This window comes from Aythya ferina, assembly GCF_964211825.1.
Source record: "Aythya ferina genome assembly, chromosome: 6".
In the NCBI taxonomy this organism is placed as follows: Eukaryota; Metazoa; Chordata; class Aves; order Anseriformes; family Anatidae; genus Aythya; species Aythya ferina.
Genome location: NC_140303.1, coordinates 17,315,863 through 17,341,676, shown reverse-complemented (window position 1 = coordinate 17,341,676; position 25,814 = coordinate 17,315,863). Strand labels below are relative to the sequence as shown.

General features: G+C 38.2%; 1 protein-coding gene across 9 annotated transcripts in view; it reads right to left on the bottom strand.

Moving 5' to 3' along the window:
- LOC311438752 (uncharacterized protein) overlaps window positions 1–25,814 on the bottom strand; it is a 228,557-nt gene that overhangs the window by 177,288 nt on the left and 25,455 nt on the right. For 3 of the 9 annotated variants that reach the window (XR_014694290.1, XR_014694291.1, XR_014694292.1), the window contains exon 1: window positions 7,424–7,534. The exons of 4 other annotated variants lie outside the window; for them this stretch is intronic. The gene's annotated coding sequence lies outside the window, so the exon portion shown is untranslated. Of the gene's footprint in view, window positions 1–7,423; window positions 7,535–25,814 lie in introns of those variants that run through there. 2 more of the 9 variants (XR_014694293.1, XR_014694294.1) reach the window with 1 other exon arrangement.

The following is a 25,814-nucleotide window of genomic DNA, read 5'->3' as shown; positions in this document are numbered from 1 at the left end:
CTGTATATCAACTGTCACACACTGTCAGTGTCAAAACAGAAACATTCTTCCTCCGCAAAAAGGAAGCAGCGTGCAAATTGGAAGGAACAGAAATGATGCAGTCCAGAGTCAGGGTCAGAGCACATACAGGGAATGTGAAGGCCTCTGTGCAGATTAATTCTCACTGTCAGACCACAGATGCACATTAATGCTTCCGTTGTTGTACTCATCAGTACAGAAGGGCATTCTGCCTAATCCCCTGTGCGAAGCAGAGTTTAGTACAGCTGTTTCTGGGTTGCATCATTTGCTTATTCAACCACACCGTGAGATCTTCAATACAGTGGGCTGGGCATTTTAGACTTACCACAGGCGTCTACAGGTGTCTGAGGTGTCTACATGAGTATTGACTACTTACCAAAACCATTGAAGCTATACAAGTACTTTGGAGTATTTATGGTGTTGCATATCAATTGCTTTTGACTGTATTTTTAGGAAGCAGAGCAGGCAATTTCCTAGTGTCAGATTTCTGGATGGCAGCTTCCCACCACCGCTTTTTTCTGTTTCCAGAGGGAAACATATTCCCCCCTGCAAGCAGAACACCCAGCAAGGCAGACAAGATACCTGGCACCTCATGTGCTACCTTGCAGGAGGGTAATGGCAACATTAAACACTCCAATAATTATTTTACCTTACTTCTTTAATGCAATATCCTACTCCCTCAATGGCATGCAATTAAACATTGGTAAAAATATTTCTAGACAGAAAAGAAACAGCATTCCTACTGCCATTTTTGTGGTTTCCTTTCTCAGCTTTCATCTTTCCATGGTTTTCTCCCTGCTTCCACCAGTAGACAACCTTACAAATAATAGAGATGGTGATGCTCAAGTTGCCTCCTCCTTCCTTCTGTGCTGACCTTTCTACAATATCATGTAGAAGGCAGCCAGGCTACACGTTTCTCATTTTGCCATGCAATACCAGGAACCACTGTGGGAACTGAAACTGAAAAAATCCAATTCAAACTGAAAGTCATTTAAGATATGGAAGAGCCAATACAGAACATTTGCTTTTTACTTGGCCTGACTTTTCTACCCTGAGTCCTCAGAAAAATTCTGACTGCACTGACCTATTTCAATAGCTACTTTTACCTTGCACTTGACTGCATCATTCTTCACCACAGGCAATCAAATTGATCTTTGCTTCCCTTTTTCTCCTGATAGTTAGTAGCAGACTGTCCACGCTTCTCAACAAGACAAGCAATTCTATAGCTTGACATAAAGGCAAAGGTATCCACATTGAATACCCTCCCACTTAAAACTTTTCATCTATACAGACTGTTGCTTTTTTCCTACTATTTTAGGTGTAACCCATTAAGTTTTGCAGCGTGCGGCATTGTTATAACTTTGCCAGGTAAGACCACCACTGCATTTCACACGGAGCAATCCTCAGCTCTTCTAATATGAGAAAATGTTATTTAGGCTCAGAACAATGGTTACCCTAATACAATGCTACACTAACCTGATAAGAATGTAGCCCAATTGCTGTAACAGGACATGTTCAGAACTTGAGCAAGACAGAGCAGTCAGATAACAGACTGATCTTTTAAGAGACTACAGATATTTTATGTATTAGTGGAAGAATACAAGACATCCATAGCATTTCATGGAGGAAAACAAAAATGTCTAGATGTGGCATTTAGCAGATGCATCACAAGCACATGACATACTAGCACCCAGTGTGGATAAACAGATTAACAGAAAGCATCATCATCCAACTGTTACCTGCTCATATAAAATATACGATGGAAACTAGTAAAATATGTGATATGCAATAAATTCAGGCTGCTGAACACTCAGATATCACTGCATGCATGAACTATTTGTTCACCAGAACAGGGTATTAAATTTGGTCTTCACCCTCCTGTCCTGAGGAAACAAGCAGGCCTGCAGAGCAGAGTAAGGCTGAGCCCTTTGAAATGTTTGCAAACACTCCGAAGCAACAGCTGTGGCCATGGATAAAAGCACATTCTTCCAGAACTGTATCTGTAAGTACCACTGGCCCCTGTGAATACTTAATCCAGAGGGAGAGAGACCCCAGTGAAAATATCCAGTTTTAGCACTACAGCTGGTTTGATTTCTCAGCAGGACTGTCTGGGCATGAGCATAGCACGGACAAAGATGTGTACATCACACAGGACAACTGTTGTACCTCCTACTGACACTAATTGTCCTCCTTAAACAAGAAATATCCTAAGACAGTCTGCAAGATGCTGATCCACAGCTATTTCAACATCTATCCTGAAAGCTGGGACACTTTCTCTACTTCACAGTGATAATCAAGTTTATTTCTCCGTGCTTGTTAAGGAAACAAGCAAACAATGCTGGAAGATAAGTCACTGCAACAACCCTTACACACAGCCTTGTGCTGAACTGCACCAGTTAAGGCCACCAGAAAAATACCTGTAGATGCAGTGATGCCCAGGCCCATTCAGACTGCTGCCATGAAGTGTGTTCAAAAAACCCTGTCTCACAGACATCTGAGAAAAGATGAGCTGTGGCTTTTCCCTGAAGCAACGCAGGTTTGCACTGAGTATGCAAAGGCAACAGAAAGACACACATTTATTCTCTTTCCCCTAGTTTTCCTGTTTGACCATGGGCACATCACTTAGTCTGAATCACAGCTTCTCCTCTTCAAAAATAGGGATAACTACATAGAAGCATTTTAAAGACCTGCTGACTCCAAGGCAGTCAAGCATTAAATAGAACCAGCAACAAGTATGCAAGACAGAGAAGCCTGTCATGATACCATACCCAAATTAAAAACAATTGTAATTTTATTGCCCCTGGTCTGTCCCCACCTCCCCTCACACACCCCAAGATATATAGATAACCTGCTACTTTTTTACCACCAGGAAAAGGAAAATCAATTTAACAGGCAGCTGTTTAATACCTAGAACAAGATCAAATGAAGACTTGCCAATAATCAAGCCCTGATTAGGGTCTAGTAACCCAGTGCTTTGATCTGAGAAGGCTAAATGGAAAATGAGGCTGTTAAATACTGGCCCTGACATTAACTTACAGAATCACAGAACTTGCTCTCCCTTTCAAAGGCCTGCATTTATGCCTCAAATATTCAGAAAGACATTTTCATTAAAGGTATTTCTGACAAGAAATAAAGTCAAGCATTCTAATGTTGGATATACACACTGCAGCATACTTGTGATGACATTATGTAGCAAGATGGATTGCTTATCAAGATGACAGCTGCAGAAGGGAGAGAGGGAAGGCACAACAGGGTTTGCTGGTGACTCCCACATTCCCACTTCCATGCGGGCAATGAAACTCTTCTTGAAGATTTATCCAAGATCCTGGCCCCATTGGCTTCAGTGGAAAATGCACCACTGACCCCTGTTGGGATAAGTCTCACCCATCGCTCTGCTATGAAATGCAAACAGCCTTTGACTCAATTCCACCACCACACTGATATTTACAGGCTGCAGGAACATGTAGATGTTCATTTAGAACATACATTTAGATTCAGTGTCCTACATCACTCAAGACTCACAAAAATTTGCACATTTTCCCGAAACAGGATGGTATTTGTAGGTTCTATTTCATGATGAAAAATACATTTATTATCTATGCATTATTTCATGACACGGGTCATGATAACATTTAATATAACACATCATTGTACCAAGTCATGCCACCAGCTTTATCAGCTCCATCATGACACATCAGATTAAGGCACAGCTGAAATATTCTATTTTTAGAAGCTTAGAGGGTGACTGCTGCTACTTGAAATTTCTTATATTATCTTCTAGATCAAAATGTGTCCTTTTTTCCCCTGTAATGAGACACATCATTATTTTCCAGATCAAAGTATTAAGCTATTTTCTAAACAGAAGAGCAGCTGCTTTCAATATCTTTGAGCTTCAAGTATTAAAATAAAACAGCCCCTTTTGACTATGGGGCCTGTCAGGGACTACAGTAACTCAGTACCTAACCAGAAATAATACAAAAATTATATATAATAACTACATATAAAAACAGTACATTTTAAGATTACAGAGGTCTGTAAGTCAATTTGAAGCTTCAAATGCCTTCTAAAATGCTTAATTTCATGAAACATTCTAATATATATTTTTTTTATTTGAATACAGAAGGAAAACCTAACAAGATGTTGCAACCTCTAATGTGGCAAGTTATCAACATTAACCAGCTCCAGGTCTGAGCCAAGATACCAGCAAGTGGAAGATGAAAGGATCCAGTTTATTAGAAAGCAATATATCAGTTTTGTTTAGTAACTCAGTACGGGTCACAGTAGTAGCTGATCAACATTTCCACTCTGCAGCAAAGTCACAGTTTTCGACATGACTCTGCTCTTCCAACCCTTTCAGGTTTTTGCTTATTATTATCCTGGAACAAACCTCTAATACCAGGCTTTTGCACAATGATGCTGCAACCACTAGCAGGGACATCAGAATACAGAAGAGCCTGATGCCAGCAAGAAGGAACAGAAGTACCTGCATGGACCACAGCTATGCCCTACCCTTGAAAACATTTTCCCTGAGCAATTCTCAACCTACTTCTGCCACAGCAGACAGCCATTTCCTTCCTGGCACAGCTCATCTTTCACAATACCACATACCAGTCAGCTTGCCATTTTAGTTATTGGGATACCAGCAGCAGGCCCCAGCACAAGCCAGCCTCTTCCTCTGGGCAGAGCAGGCATCAGCCCCCACCAGTGTGCCACCCCAGGCTCCCAGCCAGCCTCTGCTACATGCAGCACCCAGCCCACCTCTGCTGCTCTGGAGCACAAAGACTTTCCTTCTGCTTCAGTAAGAGCCATAAGAGCCAGGTTGCACATACTGCTAATACAGTAAAGGGCCAATCCCATCACCCTTTCTTAGTGTGAGCAACCCTGCACAAGTTTTGATTTACAACTGAGCAAGGCAGCCCGGAAACATGGGAAATGAACGAAGGCTACTTCATCTGCTTTTCCAGTCAATAATGGAAACATGCAACAAGCATGCAAACATCCCAGCTGCTGTAGTTCAACACGGGAAAGTTGACTTGTTGCTCTAGCTTGTAGCAGGAGCAAAAACCATACATAGGCCTTCAAGAGAACCCATTTCAGCTCCTTCAGACAAGAGAAGGAACCCTCGGGCAAGCCCCACACCAGCTGTTGCTACCTTTAAGCATCAACCCAACCACTGCCACTTGAAGCAGCAAGCAAACACAGCCCATGGTAAGACTGGGTGCTTGGACTGCTCACATTCAGTACATGTATTTGTAGAGCCTTGTAAAGCCAGAGGAACATGCCTGAGTTTTGTGATCCTCTCTTATACATGCACGTAACTGCAGTATCTATATACACACAAAAATGCAAGAAATGTGGCAATTTCATGTCTTTCCACAATCATCAAGACCTGTGTGTTATGGTGAGAACATGGAATACATGGCCATAAAGCCAGAAATTTAACAACATGACCACTAATATTTATTCTATGACCTTTATTTATTTATTTTTTTTTTTTTAGGAGGAGGAAACACTGCTCCTCTTATTGGGCTTCCACACATCACATGAAAGCAAAAACCATCAAAAGCCCATTTCATCTACTTTTAGACAAAAAAAATTATCTACTTTTTTTCTGAAAAGAAAAAAAAAAAAGTTATGAATCTGCTGTGACCCACTCCACAAGCAAAATAAGAAGCTGGCAGTAGCTACAAACATCTTCCATAGGATCTCCGAGAGCTCAGTAAAGGTTATGTATCTGTATTTTTATCGCTTTTCAAGAAGTGTTTTAAGTGTTAATGAAATTGGACAGAGACTATTAAGTACTGCCTGAAATGACAGCTCTGGTATATTATTACAGTGTCTGCACAGCAATCATTCTGCAGGTTAAGTTATTTTGGGATGAGTGGTGTTTAAATTAAATGTAGTCCCCTGTGTTCTTGTTTCATTTCAAGTCAACCACAGACTGCATGCCTGAACATTGTGCAGAGTCAGTAAGTTTTGCTGAATCCCATTTGTTTAGTTTTTACCCTTTATTATTCCTTCTTCCAGGCAAGATGAAGAATTTGAAAGAGTCATGCTGCAATACTTCTCAGGTTTTCACAATGTGAACCACTACACAAGGGGAATGACACTAACTTGATGAAAACTAGACATAAATGATTTAACCCTAATACACACAAACTCTGCACACCACCTTAACTACCGGCATTAGACATCAACAACAAAAAAAAAAAAAAAAAAAAAAAAGTAAACCTCTGAATCCAGGTCTCCAAATAGCTCTACAAAACTCAGCAGCACTGAGTCAAAGCAACTCAAGGCAGAAAATTCCAGGTCTGTTCCAACTAGACCTTTCTCCACAAGCAGAGAGAGCAGAGCTATTGTATCTGAAGTAGAAAGAAGAGCTTTGGTCTCTGCTACACTGCTAATAGCGTTGGATGCAATAGTTTACCTATTAATAATTTCTTCAGCCATTAATCAGATTTCACTGATTGGTTTCCTAGAAGGTGAGCACAACACAGTACTTACAACGTAGCTGCTTCTTACCAGGACTAATTTCAAGTTACACTTCGTACTCAGCTTCCCCAATGACTTGAAAGTTTATAGTAAACCGTAGCATTGTAGCTATTATATATGCTTGTTCAAATACATTTTAATAAATGTTAAGTACATATGCATAAAAACACCTACTCTTGCATCAGACTTCAAGCTGTTCACATGTTTCTCAGAGCATTTACTGTTACTGTTATGCCACCAAGTGCATTTACTGCTAGCTGAGAGACTCCCTGACTCATATGAGCACATAGAACAAGGTTGTGAGGCTTTAGGGAAACCGAGATGGAAAAAATAAAACAGTGAGTTGGATAGATGGAAATCTGCACGATGTCCCCTTCAAAGGGGCATTACCAGCACATGAATACAGCCCACAGTGGCTGCAGAGGTCCTATTGAGTCACAGATTTTATTTAAATTTTAACATGAAGTAACAGCATTCCGGACAGGGGGATAAAGGAAAGAAAATCAGCAGGACACTTAATAGCTGCTTTTATCACTATAAGAATTAACAACAGGACTAAAGAAACACTACACAAACACTGAAAACCCCTCTCCTTGCTATCTAAAGACAGGCCAGCCTGTAGCACAGGGCCCAGTATGTTCAACTCAGCAAACTTCAAACTAGATAATTCACAGAACCAACAGATTTCCAGAAACAGAACAGACCACAGCCAAAAGCTTGACCCCCACTGAGCTGTTCATATTCATACAGCTCCAAGAAATTGAATCATCAAATTTAATATGAAGCACTTGAAAATACTTATTCAGGAGACAGTTGTGGTAGGTTAGCGCACTGTAGTCCCTTACCTTCTCTCAGAAATTACTCATCCTCCCAATGCTGGCAGACACATCGACACAAAACTTCTGAAACTTACCTCCAGCTCCTGCAGAAAGGGGTCTGTGCAAAGCTGACAACAACCCCTAAGCTCCCCACAACTCCTGTCCTGCAGTCTAGCCTACAGCAGCAGCCATGAGCAAAAACCCATCCTCATCTACTCCTCTCCCATATCAAGCACTCATAGCAAACAGCTGAGAGGCAATCACACATCAGACAGCTCCAGCTGGGAACCCACAGCCAACCCCCACAAAAGGCAGACACAGTAAGTGGTAGCAGAAGTATATCAGTGTTATGTGGATGAATCTTAAACATCAGGTAACTAAGAGTAAGAAAACAGCAAGTGAACATGAGCAGATCAAAACCCCAAGTAGACTTGTATACTTGTACTGTGAATTTTATTGAATAAGTAGTTTTTAAAAACTTTTTTTTTTTCCTTTTGTATCAAACTGAAGTGTGTGGGCTGGATAATAGGACACATGGGATGTTGCTGCAGGAACACACACAGGTCTTTAAAACCGCTGGATGAAAGGAGCATGCAAGTGATCCCAAAAGGACGGGGCAGACATCACCTTTAGAAAAGGTTCATTTTCTAGCTTCCCAATGTAACGTATCATAATGGTCCTGCGGTTCTGAGCAGACAAACCCCTCACTTCTAAAATACTGGATTTATTTTAGCTGTTGTAAAATGGAGGCCCCAAATCCCCAGGTAATTGAAAACCTTGACACACACAGCACATGTTGCTGGCGTTTGCTGTGATGCAAGCACTCAGTCTCACAGAACTCAGGCCCACACAAGTAAGTGCTGTTTAACTCATGCATAGGTATTTGCAGGATCAGAGGCTTGAGCTATAAAGAACTCATGGGATAAACCATAATAAAAATTGGAACTAGCAAATTCTTGCTTGAGCAGCATTCGTGAAGATTTATTGTAAATACATGTAAATATTAAGTGTTGTAGGATATCGGATTGTTACATGCTTTAGCTGCTCTGTATGGAAACATTTTTTTTTTTTTTTTACCAAAGATAGCTTTTAAAGTAGTCCATGAATATCCATGCTTTGCCATCTGCTACCAAATGGAATGATCCCTCAAAAGCAGCACCATAAATATTCCCACAAATGAGTGATCTGTTCACATTATATCCACTAATACTATCTTACAGCAGAGCAAACAAATAACTCAGATGTCACATCACTGCATGCAGCAACAATAAGGTGCACTCTGACTGGGTTTTAGCACATTATGAAGAACTGCATCACTGGTTGTCTCTGAAGATCTAACCTGGCTCTTTAGAGACATTATTTCTTGACAGCCTGTCAAGAAAGGCTGAAGATGCACACAGAAGAAAGAATACCTTTAGCATCTCATTTCTTTTAGAGATGGTGAATTTTAATCTGGGCTAACTCTCAAAAAGATCTGAACAAAAGGATGAATAGGAAGGAGCAAAAGAGGATTTATAAAGGTGGTTGTACAAAAGGAGGTCTTACAGGCAGAATATGCAGAGGAAAAAATGTGTGTGTTGGCTATACAGTCTGCTAGTATACTCAAGATTTTAAAATATAAGAAATTAATTTTCCACATTTATACAATTTTCTCTACCAGTTGAGCTAAGCTATTTCAAAATGCTCTCATCAGCAGCTTGGGAGACAGTAAGAATTGTACGAGCCAAGCAAATGCACACATAGGGTTCACTGAAGTTCATCAACAAAGGAAAATGATTCCTGATGTATGTTCATAAACTCCAGGTCCCTCCTTGGTCACCCCAGCAAGGCGTTCAGACTGCACCAAGTGCTTTGGCACCGAGGATTCCCTCACATTTATTTCCTGTCCAGCGATAGGCAGATCAGGGAGTCAGGAGACCTGCTCAGAGGCAAGGGGAGTGTGTCCACACTCTCTCACAGCTCCAAAGCCCCACTGCCTTTTGGCAGTAGCTTTGCCCTAGACCCAGGATGGTTTGAGCACCTACAAGTGCAGACAGCACACAGAGGCAAGGTGAGCTCACAGCAGCTCCTGTCTCTGCACAGCATTGCTGGGGAGGCTGCCAAAGGCCCCCTTCCAGCCGAGCCTGACCGACAGCCGCTGCTCCCCGGGGGTAAGCTCCATGGGCACTCCTCTCTTGTTTGTTTCCTTTTAGTATAAAGCAACCATGGTGAGGGTGAGTGATGTCCATTGCTTAAAGGCAGACGAACAAATCAGCCTGGCCTGTTCCTGACACCCCATCATTTACTGAGTTTTTATCTCAAAGCTGAACGAAGCAAACCCCTGCTTTAATAAGGCTCCTTTGTTTGTCAGAACGAAGCTATAGGAGACACAACTGGAGAAATTATCAAGGAAGATGAGTTAAAGTGCAGCTACTACAGTTTTTCTTATAGATCCTGTTCTTGTGACAGATGGCCTGCTCTTCCTGCTCTTCTAACTGGAAAGAAATGGCCCAGGGGGAGGAAAGTAAACAAAATTTCAAATAGATCTACTGTTTGAGCAGAGAGGAGAGACACCATACTTGTAAGCAGCTAACAGCACTGGCCGACTAACCTTAAAGCACGTCTTTTGTATGAGGGATAGACCTTTTCATTTATGCAGTTTCTTGAGAGTATCCTCTAGGGCTAGCAAAACCTGAGACTTAGGAAACTGACTTTAGCATCACAGCGTCCGATGTTATATTTAATTTTGCCCTTGGGTTAGCTGGCAACATGGAGGATATTACCTATTGACTAAGAAATAGGAAAAGCGAGGCACGGTGGTAGGAATAATAATAGTCACACGATGGCACAAAGATCTATAGGTTTGAAAAAAATTAAGACTACCAGATGTTACTGTTCTTTTCAGTTGCCATGCAACCACGGCTATCCTGCTATGCTTCACCTTCCTAATCTCTTTAACAGCTAACTCTAAAACAAGTACAATTAATTCCCCAATGAACAAGACAAGACATCACCCAGTCCTGTGGTTACAGAAGTCTTTTGACTGTAGGTATATAAACACTAAACAGACACAGCACCAGCACACAGTGCGGCACAGAGCTGATGTTTTGTAAGACTTAAACAAGTTACTGTTGCAAACCACGATCTTTCCTGTCGCACAGGTTTCACAGCGACTCGTAACAGGTATCTCTTAGGCTTCTTAGCAGACAGCCCTCAGGTGCTGCAGGCACCTTGAAACCCAGGCAGACACAACTGTGCAGTGCTTAAGCAGAGCAGCACGTAGAGCCATTAGGACCAGGAGACCATTATGAGTTTGCTCACTATGCTCGTTTATGCCCTCTGATGATAAGTATATGAATAATGACTGTATTTTCTTTTTTATGGGCAACATCTCTGTTAAGATACTTTGTTGTGGTTTTTAAATGAGTAGTTTCTGGACTACACATGTAAAAACATGATCTTTATAGCTATGCTAAATCAGATCACTTCCATTATCAATACAATGGGTGGCAAACAGTGGCTTTTTTTTTTTTTTCTTTTCAATAAATATTTGTATATCCTTATATATTTATGGAAAGCAATAAACAGTCAAAAATCCCTTTTACTGTGAAGTGGGTCTCATTTGCAGCAGGCACAGTCCCGTGCTACTAAGATTTCTACAGAGCTTCCTGGCCACGGGGCAGGCAGAGCTGGTGCGCAGCCCAGCAAAGCACGGGATTAGCACTGAATACGGAGGTGTTCCCACTGTTTGATTCAGCAATGAAGGCTTTATTGCGATTACTATAGATTGTACAAGTGACATGCCAGTTCTGTGCAATACCTTATTTCGCAATATGGAAAAGCGTACATGAAAGAGGAGAAAAGCTGTTCTATTTCATTTCCTGCAAATTCAAGCTCTGGGGAGCGGCATGTATTCACATATAAGCTGTGTAGGAACAATAATAATTACATTCAGTATTTCAATAGTTATGGCTTTCTGATATCTTTAAAGGTGTTCTTAAATGATAAATACTTCAGTTAAGCACATGGTGTGTAGACTCTCAGGCATTTAGAAATGGTGATAATTCTCCATTCATCTGCTGTAGAAAATGTTGCAATAGAAAGGGCAGACAGTCTTGGCTATGAAATACGGCGGTACTAAAGCCTTTCTTCCTCAGACTTGCTGTGACTGCCCTGTTGCCTCTCAAAACTTCCCACAGATGGACTGCTATTCCTGTCATCAGAATCACTGCCTCCCTTCAAACACAGCCATATTTACTGAGCTGTCCACTTTTAATATAGCGATCTGGACTATGTGGTGAAAAGCAGGCAAGGGTCAAACAGCTAGGTGTCCCAGGGCCAAGCCTTCCAAAAAGGAAAATCGTGTGCTGGCTCTTGTACCAAGAGCTCACCCATGCCTGGGACCCTGCTGGCAAAGATTTCTTCCAGAGGTTTCAGGCAGATGGTTTGGTAATGAGTACTGTGGCCAGCTGTCCTGGTGGCAAGGCAGACTGGTTGCTCCCAAAGGGTATCGATGAGTGGGTGGTTAAGTACACATTCACCTGTCAGTTTGGGGATTTTAAGGAGGAGGCTGATCGGAAGCAAGTTAGCCTGGGGGTGGGGTCTTAATAGAGTTTTAGTAGGATGACACCGAGCAGCGTTTGATCTGTGCTGTAAATTAAATAGATCTTATCCTTGGCTTCATGGCACAAGCATGTACTTGTCCAAATTATGCTTTCATGAGTTCATCAAGTTTTTAGGATTTGCCAGTCTTTATGCAGTGTTACTTAAAGAAAGGTTCACAGGAATATCACATGCTGCATAAAAAGGTTTCTGTAGTAGTGTTCTGAAGCTAATTCATGTTTCAAAGTCAGAAATGTCTATATTAGGCTATAACTTGTCATAACAGCAAGCACTGGTGCCATGAATTCCCTTTTACTGTTTCTCAGGCATGTGGAAAGACACAAAAGATGTGTTATACATTTGTGTTATACAAAGTAGTACACAAATCAGCTAAAATGAGATTTTAGTGTTCTGATTATATACTTAGGTTATTAATTGCTAGTCCAGCCCACCTTGTATTTTGCCCTCTCCTTATTACCTTGTTTTTGCAATAGATGGTAAGGGAGAAAGACAGACAAACCTGAATGGCACTGTAGCCAGAGGGGCATTTAAAATATTGCTCTGCACCTGGGAAACAGGTTTAATTACTGCCGCTGTCAAAGTGTTTTAATGTAAACAGGTTTCCTGATGGATCACATTTCCTTACTGTGAACTATCATCCCCCAAACACAATCCACTTTATGGTAAGGCTTAAAATGCAGGTATCATAAATTAGAGCAATGAAGCTTTTATGATTAAAGATGCTTCATCTGCTTTTAATGCCTCAAATTATAGAAACTATAACAAGCCTTCACATTAAAATTTAAATAGGATTAAGAGTCTGAAACTCTTTATAAAGTAGATATCATAGGCCTGATTCATTCTGAGATGGTGCGAGCTTAGCACAGACACAGAAGGGAGGTATCTCCTACTTTCTTTATTTTGAGACAGCTTGGAATAGGTTTAGCTGTTGGCATAAATTTAAAGAGGACTGAGACTGCCCTAACCTGTATACTGGAGACAGTCTTTGATGTACCGATGTCATATAATGAGATCTTCCTAAAAGGCACCACAGAGCAAGAAAGCATGCTCTCTGCCTGCACTTACTGTTGTATTCCTCGGGGGTACTTTGGATCCTTTAAAATAGGCAACGTACCTCCTATATATCTATTCCAATAGAGGAATCACCGTAAAAATACCTGCAGATACACACAAACTGAGAGGTTATTCTGATCGCCTTGATGTATTTGATTTATGTAATCATCTTATCCCATTCACATTACTCCTGGTAATAACTTCTCAGAGCATGTTTCATATTAAGCAGCATTTGTCATAAGCAGATTTTAGATCTGTAATTAAAACATTTGCTTCCACAACATATTTATATTCTGCTCATCCATTCAGAATAAAAAACACGGCTCTTACTTGACCAAGTACCAATAGGTAAGGAAGCTCAGCTTTCAGATGCACATGCTACCTTGCAATTAAAGGAAATAATAATATATAAAAAAGATGAAAAAAGCAAAGAGTAAAATAAATGAAATTACTTCATGTAGGTGGTACATGAAAGAGGAACCTCAATTCATCTTATAAATTATTCATGGTGAATTATTCACTTGACTCATATAGAGATAAAGAAGCTGCTGTTTTATACTATAAAATCTACTCAGACTTAAAACTTCTGTTAATATAAAGTAATGCATGTTTACAGTTAGAGGTGTACTTTTAAATCATCTTTGTGAAATCTGAGTTTGACTGAAGACACTTATTAGGTGTGCACTGTGTTCCTGGATACAAGCAATCACATGGAAAGTGCACAAATGAAATACATAATTCTAAGTGCACCTAACTTTGTGACTCACGAGATCACTCATTCTTTTGGGAAATGAAGCAAATAAGAAAAGTCCAATACACTCTAAGGACATTCCTTGAGATTTCTGATTTGTATTGCAGGACCACAGCCACCTCTGCATGTACGACAGCAGACTTTTAAAGCTGTTTTGTTTGGTTGGTTTTGTTTTGTGTTTGTAGTTTGTTCTTTTCTAGTACTTATCATTTCAGAATTATAAAATCTTTTTACTAAATTATGGAAAGCTGAAGCCCTGATCCTCCCAATGCTTTAACCATACTAACAATGTTACTGTGAATGTTCCCACCAAATTATTACTGTAGTGCAGATGAGAGTTATTATATGTCCACCTGCACATTTGCAGCCTCCAAAATACTGAAAGGAAATTCTCAGTTAATCAAGGCCAGCCATTCAACACTGAAACTCTACTGTAAATAAATGCCCTACAGAAACAGAGTTCCATGTTTGAAACAGTCCTAGTATTAGTGGAAAGCTCTTCCAGAATCTCTCTAGTATGAGACTTAGAAACATTTTCTCCTACTTTCTGTTCTACATTTATTCATGTTTGTATCATTTTTTCCTGCTTCAGCATGTTAGAACTAGGACCAAACTTGAAGATACTCTGAGTTTAATACCTCACTTTCTTATCTGAGATCCAAGGTAACACATCTCACACTTGACTAAACACCACTCTATCATATGAAAAGTCACCTCCAATAAATACCATCCTTTGCTGATCAAACATAACTTTACTAAATGAGAGAACTGAGGTACTCTGCATATTCAGAAGCCTGTTCTGCAACAGCATGAACAAGAAAGCTGTAATATCCACGTTACCTCTATACTTTACACACTAACTAGTTTCCATGGTGATTTCATATTTCAGGTCAAATACTATTGCTAGACAAACTGGATAGCAGGTAAAAGATGACTAGATGCTAGTATGATACAGAACATCACAGCCTTACCCTAGCGATGACAGCAGTAAAGCTCTCTGAACTTACAAGATCAGCATTGGTTTGGGTCTTTCCCAGAAAACTGCTGGCCCATGGCTTCAGCACTAAGAAGTCATCGTTTAACTGCCTTCCTGCAGCCAGCTTGAATGCCAATGTAAACTGCTGGGCATGTTACAGGATTCATTTGGTCCAGCTGACTAGAGCAGGCTATTGCTACCCCTAGCAGCTATCTTCTGCCCACACTACACCATGCATAACATTACCCATGGTCTGCTGCCAGACTTGTGCTAACAGAATATCCATCTTACATTTAGGGACAAAAGCTTTAAATCCAGATTTTTTATGAAACAAGGGAGTAGTTTACGGTTTAAAATCAAAGCTGTATATGCAATAAGCTTAAAAACAATGGTGGTTAAATTGAGATGCCAGAGTTATCTAAAATTGCTCAGTGACTTTGAAATTCATTTTTATTTGTTTGTTTGTTTTCTTAAGATGGTTGGTTTATTTTTTTAAGCAGGTTCTTTTCTGTCATCACTGCTGTTTTTAACTGTTGAGATTAAGGCCAATATAAACTCTAGCCATATAAAGTCAGGCTTCATTCCAACTGATTGTCAAGAAGAAGATTGTTAAATTGATGCAAAAGAAACCTGATGTACACAAAGTTGTGGCTGAACTCCCTCAACAGGGTGAGGGATATTTCATTCAGTGCCTTGGATTTTGTTGGCTCTTTTGTAGTAATTCATATTTTGTTCAGAAAATAATTCCTTACTTCAATTTATGAATAACTGCAAGACATAAGATCATTTTTTGTATAATTCATTAATATGAATATGTTTTAATTTCATTCATAAAAGAGCACTGATAATTTTCAAGGTAACAGTATGAATCAGTAAGATGATAATCAGCAAGTTGTGTGCGCTATTGTACTAATTCATTACTGCCTCAAATTTTAGTAGAGATATAATCCAAAAGTCCTAAGCATACGGCCACTATCTTTAAACAATAGCTTTCCTTAAAATTATGCTTTTGTATATAGAAATGGTAATTAGAATGTTTAGAACAGAGTTGTTATTACAAAATTAAATAACAGAAAATAAATTCAGAAAAGCCTGAGAGAGTCTAGCCTTGAAAAATAAGCAGTTAGCCTCCAGTTAAATCATTTTGGGGAAAATTATTTATCAAATCTAGTTTTCAGCTTTGCTGCCTGGTGTTATATCTGCCCCTTTTTTCAATGTGAGCGTGAGCCGATAGCAGTATCTTATTCAAGGTCATACATCTCCAAAGACTTGAATTGTTTAAAAGAAGACTTGTATTGACAAAGGACAGGAACTTTATTGAAATTACTCTACAATGCATATACTTAAGTTTAAGTATATTTGTAAGATTCTGTAAGACATGCACACGCCTAGCAATACATGTATGTCTCTCATTAAAAGGTGTTTAATTTGTCACTGAAGCTAACATTTGAATATCCTTTTGAGAAATATAAAAAAAACTGCTATAAATCTTTTCCTAGAAATAAATTAAAGAATGCCAAGCAACGTCATTCCTGTTGTGTTCTTAAACCAAAACTTCTATCTAGGGGTGATGGGGAAGTTAGCAAGCACTTATTACTCAACAGAAGAATAATTACTTTTGCTGCTGTGAGAGGGAATGGATATTTATATCTGGAAAATAGCTACTGCAACTACTTTCTAAAATGCTTCATAATTACACAGCAGCACTGCACACTGCAGAGTTGTTTCCATGCTAAACATCACTTTGGACATGCTTAAATTTTACAGGAGTGAAAACAAGCATGCATTTTTCTCTAGAGGACTGTGTTGTGGGAATATTCATGTTACAAATCTGACACATAAATTCATATGCTCTGCCTGCCTGCTGGAAACAAACTGAACTTGTGTCCAAGGTCTGAAATTCATTATGTATTAATTACAGCTTTGTGTTTACGTATGGAATAACAGGCTATCTCGTACTTAAATTTTAGTCAAGAAAAATCTAGGAATGTGAAGAAATGACTTTGTGTGTTCCTTTTCCAGGAGGCAGAAATGCAATAAAACACATGCAAGTTAATCTGCATTTGAACTCTGGCAGATGTTGGACTGTGTATTAAGTGTGCATGATGCTTACTCAATTATTATTTTGTGTAAAGAAAGAATACAACAAACAGTGCAAAGAACAGTGCACAAAATCCAAACTTTGCAGCTTCTTACAGCTGAAAAGGAGTCTTTAAAAGACCTTCCTACCAATTTTCTAGGGAAAATACAGATAACTAAAACTGTGGAATATATGTGTGGAATAGCTAAGCCTTCTTTGTATTATTGTTACGACATTTTCTTTATGGTTCTATAGCCCTTTGTTGAGAGCAGAAGCTTTTAAAAGTGGATGCATACAGACAGTTACTTTTGCAGGAAGCCTATCTGGTCAACTCCTGCCTTACCAAAACAAACTTCAGTCCTTGCCACAGAAATGGTATTAAAGCGTTCAGATCCATCTCAGGAGTATTAGCTGCAGGTTGTCTGCAAACTTCCTCTGAGAGGCTGTGCACCTTGGATCATGCTATGAGGGACCAGAGGCTTTAATGCATGTTTTGAGTTTTTGGTCAGAATACCTGTCTTTTCAATCCTTCTCTGTACCCATTTCATCCATGAAACCCCAAAAGAGAAAAATTTCAATATGTGGGCTAGGCTGAACATATTACTGGTGCAGAAATGAGAGCTAACCACAATAAGTAGACATGGTCTCAGGAAGTGACCTCAGGCTGAGAACTTCAAGGACTCACACAAAGCTTTTCAGCTGCTGGTCCCTACTGTCAGTGCAACACCTGATGCCTTGAAGCAACTTTTTCTCCTTCTCTGGCAAATGCTGGTAACAGGGAGAGCTGCACAATAATAGAAACTTGGAGCACCACAAAGAAAAAAAAATCCAGAATAGGTGTTTTTATAATCTGCCCTGGACTTCAGACCTAGATTAGTTAAGAAGCTGCATTTCTTGCACTTTCAGTGAATGCTGAATATAACACTTCCTATGGTTCTTGCTGTGAAACAGCAGTATGGATAAAACATCACCATTATAAAACTCAGTGGTACCACCATATTTTTCGTTGCTACCATCTAGCCACCCTTCTGGCAAAGCTTAGAAAGCATTTACAGAATAAACCTACTAAAACATTGCCACAAAATGTATTCTAATCAACGATTTAAAGGTTTTTATTGTTGTAAATAAAATGCAGCATCTGAAAGGGTATTCCTCTGAGTGACTGCTGAAAATCCATTATCTGTAACATGTACAGCAGAAATTGCACATTCATGCTCGTCATAGCATCAGGGGTCTCAGAAGAATCTATTCGGCTCAGTGACCTATTATTTACGCTATTTGATTTTATGCAGCCAATGCTTTTTTTTTCTTCTTCTTCTTTTGGCTAAAACTCATCTTAAAACATTTTAACTCTTTTAAGGAAAATGGGAAAGATATACTCAGCTCAGTTGTTTATCACCCTAAAAATATTATAGCACAAATTATCCAAGCTGAATTGCAAAGAAAAAAACAAACACCTGAAATGGAAACATTAAAGGCCACAGTTTTCAGACACAGCAGCACCTGAAAACACAGAGGTAACTTAAGGAATTTTAGAAGTCCCCACACATGCATTCAACCCATATTTCTGTCAGTATGAGTGTTGTGCTGGACACATCTGCTTCCCTCTTTATGTTTTGGTTCCCCCATTCCTTCATTTGCCCGCATAAAAACAGCCAATATAGAAAACAGGGAGATCTCTTATACCCTCCTCCTCTGCAGTTTCTGCAGCCTTTCTTCGTGAAGTCAGTGGTTGGTGTGGATGTGAGCAGACTCAGCCCTGGGCTGCTCTGAAGGGGCAGAGGGCCAGCTGTGCAAAGCACTGTCAGTCTGGTAGTGTTTCTTGGTCAGCTGTGCACAGAAGCAGCTCATCCTCTGACAGCCAGTGGCTCTGTGGGGTTTGTTGACTGTGGCTGCTGGGGGAAAAAAAAATCACCCCAAATAGTCACTGCTTTGGCTGCAGTCATGTTGGAAGGAGCCCATTTATTCCTCTGCTCTCTCCCTCTGAGTCTGGTAACATGCAGCTTAGAGAGGTACTGTGCCTATACAATGGATGTGTGCTTGTTAGTGTTTATTAGGCTGAATGCAGAATACAGTTTTGTTGGCAGTGTACTGTACTGAATATGGATGGAGTACTGCAATGATATCAATGAAGTTGTCTTTGCTGCTGACTGCTTTCCATTACCTAAGGTAAGACCATTCACAGTTCAAAGCTCTTTCTTCAGCAATCTTTCGGGGCCAGGATTATGGAGACACTTATGTGTCCACTTAAAATCATATGGGAAATATGTCTAATTTTTTTTCATAGTTGGGCAATTAATGACACCACAAGAAATCTACTTTAATGTTTAGTGCTTTATAGCTGTATATAGCAGTAAGACAAGATATGCACCACACCACTTAGACTTTCATTTTCTTAAAGCACAATCCTCAAAACCGTGTAGCCAATAAATAAATTTGTCAGCGGCTGTGAGCATACACAAGGAGAGATTAATAGCAAAAGAGAGAAAAAGAGGTTGCAAAGGGATTTAAGGAAGGAGAATCTCAACAGGGATACAGAAACATAGACACACCATTAAAATTTCCTTTTAAAATGGTAATAAATGATATTAAGTATAAAAGTGCTCTAAGGAAACAATGCAAATGTTAAGAACAAAGTAGCAGCTAACCTTCAGGTTTTGGATTAACATGCTAAAATTCAACAAAACCTGTGAAAGCCATGAACTCCAATCTCTATTCTTTCCCTTTCTCCAGGTCCACATTGCATAGGACAATGTAATGCTTGAGCTAAGAGGCTTAAGTATTGGCTTTTACACAATGTTATCACTCTTCTGTCATTGGGACTACAGCTATGACTATTGCTACTACTAGTGAAGAAATAAAAGTTCAGATTTTGCTAAACACTTTGAAGCACTTAAGAAGAAAATTGAGACAATTGAACAACAGCAACAAAATTAAAATTTTCTCCCAGGGAACATTACAGAAAAATCTATCAAAATTCAGCAAAGAGCAACACTTTATAAACAGATGACATACAATTTGATGGATATGACAGAAGAATGGACTGATAAAGCAGAAAGTTCAGAAATGAGAAATATATTTTTGTTCAGCTAAAAAACAATTTCTTATAGGAAAATGGGGAGTACTAGAACAGAATTATTCACAATTTTTCCCAAAGAGAAGAAAAAGTATTTTAAAATAAAAGTCCAGGCAAGAAAATAAAAAAGTTGTCTCCACTGATGGTATTTAAGGTTTTTTGTAACTAAATTTAAAAGCACTGTTTAGAGAGTGATCATCACTATCATCTTCATTTTATAGGCACGGAAATTGCTATACATGATCTGAACAAGTAGATTACAAAAAACTATATCCAAGAAATTGCTACCATTGAAGAACAGATTGTGTAACCAGCAGGCAAATTGATATAAAGGAGCGAGAGAGTGCACACAGAAGTCATACTAAGCAGCCCCCATGGTTGCTGTTCATCTATTATCCTATGTACATACTATGAACTCTCTTAGAGCAAAAAGGTAGCCAGACTAATCTGTATCTGTTTCTCTCATTGCACAGAATTACTTTCCTTTATTTGATAAAACAGATTTAAATTACTGCTACATTCTCAGATTATGTTTCTCTGGCCTACTTTATCAAATACATTGGCTAAATCTGTGTCAGATGGCAATTTTGCCTGCTTGGATTTACTGTAACTGTCAGACATATAGGCCATTTCACTAGAGCATCTCTATGTATGTAGCACCATTTCAAATGCCCAAATAGCTGTCAAGTGCACAAAAGATGTATTTTCAGTTCAGCAAACTTGCTACCATCACTTCTGCTTTCTGTTTATTATGCGAACCCAACAGTATTCAGTATTTCTGTACTGTTGATAATTGCTAATTATGGAAGGAAAAGTTATCTTATTGTCAGCCATAGAATCAAATGAATTGAAAACATTCCATCAAGAATTTAACAAAAGTGCAGGAAAAAGACTGACTAAAAATAACAATGAGCATGTTCTCTGCATTGAAAGATCATTGGCAGAAGTAAATCACACAAAATTCAGATCCTTATTGCTTAATCATCTCACATTTCATTAGCCACAGCTGACAATTGTCTTGTACAATATGAATTGCTTTTCATAACAAAAGATAAAATAATAAAAAATAATAATAAAATTTCTTAGGCTGGAAATCATTTCCACTAAGATGCAATATTAGAATGCAAATATTCATTTCTGAATTAATTTGTGACAGAGGGCTTGGCCAACCTGAGCTAATCACACCCTTGGGGTCCTATAATCCTCTAAAGCTGATTATCTCATGATTGTCACACCCACTGGGAGTTCCAATTGTCATGAGCAAATTCAAACCTCAGTTTCGGTTTTTGGTTTTTGTTTTTCTTTAAAAAAAAAATCATTTTGATGCTAAGGTTGGGTGGTGAATAGCAGCTCCAACTCTAATCCTTTGGCTAGCTGACAGGAGGAAACACATTCTAGTATGTCTCATTGCTTCTTCAGAATTACTAGTCAGAGAGAACCAGAAGCTAGCAAGGCTGGTGTCAAGATTACGTACTGATAAGACAGCTTTGTACCTCCACAGTTAAAATACATGCCAATAATAAATACATTCTTTTTTATTATTATTTTTAATTCTCAATTTTATCTTTGAGAGTGTGCCTCTTTGGTTGGCAAATTTATATCAAGTCATGAAGAAATTTGCACAACATAAATTGCAAATATGTTGTATGGCACACATTCAGTGATGTTCTCTTCAAAATCTGTCTTCTACCAAGACTGCAAAAGTTGCAGGAGGAGCAAATAAATTCTGAGCATACGTGTGAAAGAACCGCTAGTGAACAGGTGACATCCTTTTCCAGCAGACACTTCTTGATTCTACATATTAAACCATACCAATAGAGAACTATAGTCAAGGTTTAAGGTTTACAGACAACTAACTGATGGAGCTATTATACATGCAAGCTTTGCAAAACGCAGTTTGCACATTCAGCTAAATTGTGTAGAATGTCTCTGTGAGATAATCTTCATTTACTGAATATGAGTTTTTTATACTGTGAAACTTCTGTTGTACAAATGCTTTAAAATTTGCATTTGTGTCAAGCTAGAAAATTGTGCAGGAGTGCTTGCACTGAGTGTATGCTCTGAATTATTCATAACACTTGTTGAATTTGCATTGTTTGTTACCAGTATTACTAACCTGCTGAAATTTGTTTGATACATTAGCTAACTGCATTTAAATGTATTGTAGTGGCTTTCCACTTCCTAATCCAAACACTACTTGACTGCCATCTGGACTACTGTGATTTCTCATGACTGTCTTTTTACAATTTTTGTCTCTCTTTAAAAATAAATAAATAAATAAATAAAATAAAGAAATTGCAGGTGGGCAGATGTGTGTGTGTACTTGCAGGCGTGGGATGTACAAGAATGTAAAAATCAATGAATTTTTGCGGTTGGTATATGAGAAAACTGCTGGTACATATTTGATGTTCCTAGAAGTACTAGCATGACATAATCTCATATCATTTATTTTGACTCCATCCATACAGTTAAGGTTTCACTCAGCTGTAGAGCATCCAAGCTATTCTATATAGTACAGATTGTCTTGCTCAGTTAAATTCATACTGATTCTCTGAAGTTTGTGTTACAGGATTTAGCACTGTTTCGCCATGAAGCTTTTAAGCAGCAATGTAATGTGTATTTTCTGAAACATAAGATGTGACGTGGAATGTATGGAATTTGGCTCATAATGTTCCAGCAACATTAAGGAGCACAAGATCTGCTGTAAAAGATGAATCATGTGTGGCTTGTGATTAATTTGACGAGCAGCATGAAACTTATGCTACTAAATTTGTATTATTTTTTTTGAATGGGCTGTGAAATTGTTATCGTTCTACTTAAAATGTATTAAACTTTGCATATTGAAAGCCTGTTATCTGTCTATTATGAAGTTGTTACTGCATGCATGCTGCCATTTGTGTGAATATTTGCACTTCCCTCAGGTGTGCTGTAGGGACTGTATTAAATGCTCCAGATTGCATAGGCATGCTGAGAAATGTGAGCTACACGATGAGAAAATTTCACTGAGTTTGCTGTGAGGCTAGCACTTATCTCTCCCACAAGATTTTCACAGAACGTGTATTCTATGAAAATTTCACTGTAAACAGGAGATCAGATTTTAGCAAAGTAAAGGAAGGTAGCACTGTAGTATAAGCATGTGCTTACTACACAGACTAAGATGCACAAATGGATAGAATAATCTTGGAGATTACAGAATTTATCAAAACTCTACCTACCTACAAAAGTAGCAAGATTTTTTCTTCAAATCTTTATATGATTTTGCATGAAATTCCACGTGGAAATATACTTTCACATAAAAAATTTCATGTACGTTTCTGTTAGAAAGTTTTTACAGGCTTGACAATCATAATGACAAATTTATTGTATGACAAATTTATATTCTGGAAATTCATATTGTAAAAACTTATCTCAAACACAGTACTGCCAATTCTCAATATTCACAAGTGTTAATATGTATGACGTTTTCACAGCCCCAACTCCCTGTAGCAAATACTCATGGGAAGACTTTAAACTTCAACAAATTATTCATGTTAAAATTACAAAGCAAGAATTGTAAATGTAAGGCTTTTTACACTTGGACCAAATAAAAATCAGCCACCACTAGAGAAAGCTCATTTCTTTCAACTCATTGACAATGACATTAAAGCTTCTACACTGGAAATTATGGAGAAACGTGAACTACTAAAGTCATTAAGTTAACATTCATTATATCTCAAACAAGTTACCTAGGTATTCTAAAGAACAATTTTAAGTTTGCTTTTCCCATCCAACTTCTAGGGTAAATTAAGGTAAAAAGCTGGAAAATTTAAACTTCTAGGATCATGTAAGAAACCCATATCAGAGTACAAATTATAACAAGGATTTGAAATAGACTAAATTTTACCACTAGTAGCAGTTTCTTAATCTTATTTCTAAAGTTTCAAGCAAACTATTGAAACATTGGATGCAAACTTTTTTAAAAATCATATCAGGTAATACAGTGTGAAACTCCCACGGTGAATGCTAACATCTAAACTAGTGTCATAGAACAGCAAAAACAATTGAGTTGGAACAACTGAATTTACAAATCTATTGAAGAACCAAAATCTTACTATATACTTGCCTGTGTTTTGAGTCTACTTCCACTTCTATTGCAAAAATCATTATTTTCCTAATCACTTCAGAATCTAAATCTTCAAACTCTTTTGATCATTAAAGTTTTTAAATAACTCAGGAATTCTTCAAAATGTTACAATGCAAGCTTAGTTTTCTAGAGCATAAATGCACAACGTGTGTGTGCATGCATGCATGTGTACATATCTTCCTCAATGTGTTACCAATAAAAGGAACTGTTTGGCTTATGAGGCATTACTTACTCCAATGTAACTATGGAGTAGAAAAATTGAATAAAAAAAAAAAAATCCCTCTCACTTATTTTAAAAGCTACCAATATAAAAAACAATATTTTAATGTTGGGAGAGGAAAGAATTTTCATAAATATGACAAATATAGCCAAGACACTTCTTTTTTACTACAGATCTTCAGAACAAACTTTGTTCAGCATCATTGCAGTGCTCAACATCACGTGTTTGGTATTGCAGACAACTGACCTGGAATCATCTCCAGCAGTTCATGGGTAACCATGAACGGACGGACATATTGCTCAGCTAAGACATGTGACATTTTGTCACAATATGCTTCATGTAAGGAAAAGTCTGGTGACAAAACTGTGGCAGACTGCACAAGTCAAATAGGAATCATGTGGGAAAAAAAATACATCATCTTCTAAACCTTTGAGATATGCACTAGTCACATGTACTTATATTTACTGTGATAAAACAGGGGCCTTACCAAAAGAAATCAGGCTCACTCTGCAAGACAGAAGAAGGGAAAAACATGTTTTTTGACATCAAAGGAGATGGAACGCTTGATAGCTTACATTGCATATTTTATAGGCAATTATGTGGACCCTATTGGCTTCTATAACATTTTGAAAATGCATTCACAATAATATTCTATTTCTACGCCAGCAATGTCAGTGGGAGTCCTGGTAGTATGTTATTTAGGCACATTGAGAAAATAATAGGATTTACAATAGCTGGCAATTTGTTTTCTACTGCCACAGTGCATGCTTTTTGTTACAGTCTTCATAGCTGTTAGAAATTTATTTCTGGCTATTCTGTTCATCTTTTCCACAGAAATATTTCTTCAGTGTGAATCACTTTAGTATGAATTGGACTGTTTATGCTGTCAAAGGTTTTCATTATTAGACTTAACATAAATAGTGCAAACATTTTTCAAGGAATAGTCATTCACATTTTTAATGTTTTCTGGTTCTGTTTGTAGGCCTGATATATGGCCTTGCCAGCAGCACTAAAAAACTATTTCAGAAAGTAGTGAATATTGGCATTAAACAGTGGTACCATGTTTTTTAAACCTTAAAAAATTTAGATAAAAAATTGGATTTTAGGGGGGCTACTTTTATTTTTTTAATCTACCTGCACTATAACCTTTGTTCTGTGAAGTATACTTATTCATTCAGGGAAAATATTTACGCAAGAAAGTTTGACTCTCATCAAAACTAACCAATAAAATTGTTCATTTCAAGCACTGACAATCAAATTAGTTGGCTGCACTATTTACAGAAATCATTGAAAAAAAAATATTTCCAGTAATCAACATATTAAAACATTAACAATATCTGAATGGCTAAGGTCTTAGCACATGTTGTAATCCACTAAAATTGTTCACTCAAATTCAGTACAACAAATGGCCTGGAGATTTGTGTTTTTCCAGTCAAGCATTTGTTGTATAGCTGTACATCATATACTGCAAAGAAGAATATTTCCGTGCTGTTCTCAGGTTTGTATATCACCACATATCTATTCATAATTACTCTAAGTGTTACAACTTGCTTTTGATACTCCAAACTCCAGCATAAATACCATCAGATCTGGAAAAATATTATG